Source organism: Phodopus roborovskii, unplaced genomic scaffold, assembly GCF_943737965.1.
Source record: "Phodopus roborovskii unplaced genomic scaffold, PHOROB, whole genome shotgun sequence".
NCBI lineage: Eukaryota > Metazoa > Chordata > Mammalia > Rodentia > Cricetidae > Phodopus > Phodopus roborovskii.
In genome coordinates, this window is record NW_026125052.1 from 5,519,254 (window position 1) to 5,524,527 (window position 5,274).

Genomic DNA, 5,274 nt, shown 5'->3' on the forward strand with positions numbered 1-5,274 from the left:
ACTTTTTGGGGGTGGCTTCTGAAATTCCTAGGAGACACAACCTCACAGCAAAGTTCTTGGTCCTCTGGCTCTGCTACCCTTTCCGTCCCCTCTTCCTCAATGTTCCCTGAGCCTTAGGAGTGTGTTTTGCTTATCCATGGGACTGGGCTCTCTCTTCATATTGATTGGTTGTGGTTTCCATAGTGGTCCCCATCTATGGCAAAGAGAAACTTCCTTGATGAAGTATAAAGACTACATTCATCAGGGTAAATTTGCTTCTTGATGTCATGAGGATTAGGGTTGGCAAGGTGGCTCAGTGGGTAAGGAACTTGCCACCAATGACGCAAGCCTGATGGCCCATGTTGGATTCCTGGAACCCATGTAAAAGTAAAAGGAGAGAAATGACTCCATAATGTTGTCTTCTGGCCACCATATGCTTATTTGTGCAACATGCCCCTCCTCCACTAATGAGAAAAGAAAAAAATAGTTGCCCTTATACACATGTATGCACCCATACATGCATGTAATAAAAGTTTTGGAAAGAATTAAATAAGCAATATTTAACATTAATAAGTCAAGAGAGGCAGTTGTATATTTAGAGATCTGAAATAGTTTCTTAAAAAATGGAGATGAGCCTTTTGATGGCATGCGGCGGCAAGATGGCGGTGCAGATTTCCAAGAAGAGGAAGTTTGTGGCCGATGGAATTTTCAAACCTGAACTGAATAAGTTTCTCACTCGGGAACTGGCTGAAGATGGCTACTCTGGTGTTGAAGTCCAAATTAAACCAACCAGAACAGAAATCATTATTTTAGCCACCAAAACACAGAATGTTCTTGGTGAGAAGGGTCATCGGATCAGAGAGTTAACTGCTGTGGTTCAGAAGAGGTTTGGCTTCCCTTAGGGCAGCGTAGAGCTTTAGGCAGAAAAGGCCACAAGAGGCCTGTGTGCCATTGCTCAGGCAGAGTCTTTACGTTAAAAACTCCTAGGAGGGCTTGCTGTGCGAAGGGCCTGCTATGATGTGCTTCGATTCATTATGGAGAGTGGGGCCAAGGGCTGTGAAGTCGTGGTGTCTGGGAAGCTACGAGGACAGAGAGCCAAGTCCATGAAGTTGTGGATGGGTTGATGGTCCACAGTGGAGACCCTGTTAACTACTGTGTTGACACTTCCGTGTGCCATGTGCTCCTCAAGCCGGGTGTGCTGGGCGTCAAAGTGAAAATCATGCTGCCCTGGGACTCAAGTGGTAAGATCGGCCCCAAGAAGCCTCTGCCTGATCATGTGAGTATCGTGGAACCTAAAGAGGAAATCTTGCCTACCACCCCCATCTCTGAGTAGAAGGGTGGGAAGCCAGAACCACCTGCCATGCCCCAGCCAGTGCCTACAGCATAACAGGGTCTTGGCAGCTGTATCTGGAGACTGGATGTTGTCCTGCACAGAAATTTGATAAAATCTTGCACAAAGACATAAAAAAAAAAAAAGGATATGAGTGAAAATATAGTGAATATTGAAGAACAGAGATAAAGATGAGGAGGGATGCGAGCCTCTGTGCTATTTTAGTTTTAAATTATGTACATTGTTTTAAGGATTTTTAAAATTTATTTTTATACTTATATGTTTATTTTTAGTTTTTCATGGCTGGGTTTCTCTGTGTAACAGCTCTAGCTGTTCTGGAACTCACTCTGTAGACCAGGCTGGCTTCAAACTCACACAGATCTGCCTGTCTCCCCAGTGCTGGGATTAAAGGCGAGTGCCACATTGTCTGGCTCTAAGGTTTATTTTTAATTATGTATATACATATGTGTCTTTGTGTGGGTGTGCGCATGTGCATGCTGTGCTCATGGAGACCAGAAGAACTGTTCGATCACCTGGAACTGGAGTTATTGTTGGTTGTGAACTGCTTGAGGTGGCTGCTGGGAACTGAACTCAGGTCCTCACAGGAACAGTCAGTGTTCTTAACTGCTGAGCCGTCTCTTCAGCCCCAAATTGTGTGTTTTGCTCCTTTTACTTGAAAACAAGGCACAAGCCATGGATTTTAGAGAAAAAACCCATACCTTACTCTTGTGTGCTTGAAATCCCTCCTTGACACTTGCTGGCTATGTGGACACCTAGTCCAGAAGCAGGAGGGTTCCATGATTCTGAGGGTTCCTTGCTGCTACCAACAAGAATAACCTAAGTAGTTCCATTCAGCCCCTGACCATGTCCATTGAACAAGACAGTAAGTAATCATTTTGAACTCCACTTTGTAACAAGCAACCCTTTTATCCATTGGATCCCAGCTTGGGATGTATAGGAATACTCAGCCAATATTTTTGGATGGCTTGATGATGCCCAGAGAGACTAAGTGTCCCATGCAGTCTGTCTGTGCAGTTCTCTCTCCAGGTGGCAATATGTTTATTTAGTCAGCATGCATTTGTCAAGTTCCTACTATATTGTGGGTAAGCCGGGAAAACATGGCCTGAGTTTTCATGGAGACAGATGTGAGCTGGTGTGTAATTACATACTGCAAGTTATACTATAAAAGGAAAAGATCTGGACATTTTTTGTTGGAGGGTCAAGTGATCCCTCTCAGTGGAAATGACATGCAAGTTAAGGATGAGTAGGACCAAGGCTGGTGCAGATGAAATACATGTGCTTTAGATAGAAGGCGCTACCTGTACAGAGGTCCGTAGGCAGGAGGGGGTGACTGTGTCATCATGGTGCTTGTCACACTTTAACGTGCACCCACAGATCTTAGTAGAAGGCAGATTCTTACATAGCAGTTCCGGAGTGGGGCAGAAGTCTGGAGTTGCCCATCTGCTTCCTGGTGATGCTGGAGCAGCTGCTAGCCAGGAGTCTCAGATTTACACTTAGGTTAGGGTCCAGATAGAGGAGCTGAGAGACTCTTGAAGGCATGGCTAAGCACGCCCAGAGAGGATTAAAGTGAGGAGATGGATGGATGGATGCAAGTATGGAGAAACCAGCTCGTGCAGGGAGGTTTGGGAGACCCGCATTTAACTGGCAGTTGATAGATGCCCCTTAATCTCTTGCTAACATCACCGGGAATGACAGTTGTTGAATCAGATGCACCCTTGGGATATGACAATCCTGGGCTTGGGTCTTGATGCTGGAGCACCTTAAAGAGACAAAGCGTTGCCAGAGACAACCAGAGGCACTGAGAAGCTGGCAAGCCACATCGCTAGAAACCCATCCAATGGCACCCCTTTTCCCTTTTGCTACTCTCACACTTCCTATGAGGGTGGGACGCTGGGAGGAGGGTCCTAAAGTGAAGCCTCGGCCCACTACTACTCAGTTGTGTCCCTGCCTGCCCCACCCTCAGCCCTCCTAGGCCTCCACTTCTGCTTTGTATCTGTGAATCAGGGCAGGTGCAGCAGACACAGTGTGAGAGGCAAGGCCATTGGGCCATTCAACGCACAAGACGGGCTTTTTCACATTCCCGTTGCCCAAGGTCTGAGTTCAGGAGCGGCTCATAAAATGGCTGCCTGAATTTCCAGGACTGACACAGTCAGGTGGAAATGCCAGTCAGTCCCGCAGAGCCTACATGGAGAAAGGATGCTTTTCTTAAGCAAACTAGCAGTAATGAGGTGAGACTGGCCAAACACATGCCAGAAAAGAAAAAGAGAGGAGTTACTTCTGGGGAAAAAAAAAAAAAAAAAGGCAGTTCTCTGTGGAGAGGAAAAATGAGTTAGGTTTCTCTGTTTAGGTCTCTGCTGACCCATTCCCTGTCTGCCTGTCTGTCTCTCTGTCTGTCTGTCTGCCTGCCTACCTGCCTTTTTGGTTAACAACAGGATGCCCTCCTTTTCCCTCCTCTTGGCTGCAAACAAGTCTGGAGCCTTTCTGTGTGCATACACTGTGTCTGCTTAAAGCAGCAGACACCCTTTCTCACTGAGGAACTCTTAGGTAAACAATAATATATTTTCTTAAACCCAGAAAGCGGTTCCACATTCTCTGCATGAAGTGAATGTCTCCAGCGTTCCAGGGCTGGGCTCAGGACAACAGTCTCCAAAGGAAGGGCACTTCCTCCTTTTAAAGGAGTGAAGGGTGGGGGCAACAGGTAACCCTGGCCAGAGGGGGCTAGAGCCCCGAGGCCACAGACAGGAGCTAGCTTTCATTCTGTCTGTAGAACCCAGGTGTGCTCAGCTATCCTTGGCCCAAAGCTGGTGGGAGGCCACAGCTTTGTCTCCCACAGTGCTGTCTCCCCTCCCCTGCAAACACTTGACCTTAGTGGGAGTTAGGCTTCACAAATGAGGCCTGGAAGATTAACTTCCTACTGTTGCATAGAAAAAGGTTCACCTCAGGGGACGAAGACCAGTCTAGTGCACATCAAAGTTCATTTCAGAAGCACTTCCTAGAGAGCAGATTTCTGAGAACAGTGTCCCAAGGCCTTGCAAGGAGAGCGCAGGGTCACCTTTTAGCTCTGGAAGCCAGGATATGAGGGGGTTGCTTAGATTGGCAGCTAGCTTAGGGATTGTGGTGGGGTTCCCTGGGCCCCTCTCAAGTCCCTACTGCTGGAAGTTGCAGTGAAAGAACAAGATGCATTCAGCCGGTCCCCTTGCACGCAGGAGGTTTTTCTCAGCTGAAGTCTTCCTCCACCCTCCTTCCTAAGCGATTCCTGTAGCTGCTGCCAGGGAGGCCACTGATCCCATACCCATGCACATCTGTCTCCAACAACCAAGCAACATCATCGGGGGAAAATAAGACTACAGGATGTGTTGTCTTTGCTTCTTCACAACACAGAGCTGGCTTCTGATGGGAGAGGTACAGTGGGTGGGCAGTGGGCTGTTACTGACTTTGGGTTGGGTTCAAAAGTCACGGCCGGGGACGCCCCTAGGAAACCCCTTATCTGCTATGATCCCCATTTCTCAATCTGGCACACGTTTCCCGAGAGATGATGGAATCTCTGTGTGCCAGGCCCTCCCCATTGTCACCACAGAGTTTTTACAGGCAGCGTTCCATTGACAGGGGAAACTGGGAATCAGAAAAATCCAACAATTTGTCCGGGATTGACCTGCTTCCAAGCTGAGGTCGCCCCCTCACTCTTTTCCAGGGGTGGGGTGGATCCCAGGGCTGAAAGCATGCCATGAAAGTTATCTACCATTGAACCCCACCTTTAGTCTCAAAGCAAATGTGCTTAACTGTCAGGACACACTGGGTGTGCCGGGTATTGTAGTAGCTCAGCCAATGTCAATTTTCTTGATGCCTTGACTCCAAGGGGCAAAAAGTGGAAGCCTCACGGGCAGATTGCTTTTGGTAGGCTGGACAGAGTTAATGAGGGAGGTGTGGTTGCTTCAGATCCCTTA

The 5,274-nt window shown here is 47.8% G+C and overlaps 1 pseudogene; it reads left to right on the plus strand.

The window, feature by feature from the left end:
• Positions 1 to 627: 627 nt before the first annotated feature.
• LOC127229554 (40S ribosomal protein S3-like) lies at positions 628 to 1,405 on the plus strand (annotated as a pseudogene).
• Positions 1,406 to 5,274: the final 3,869 nt, after the last annotated feature.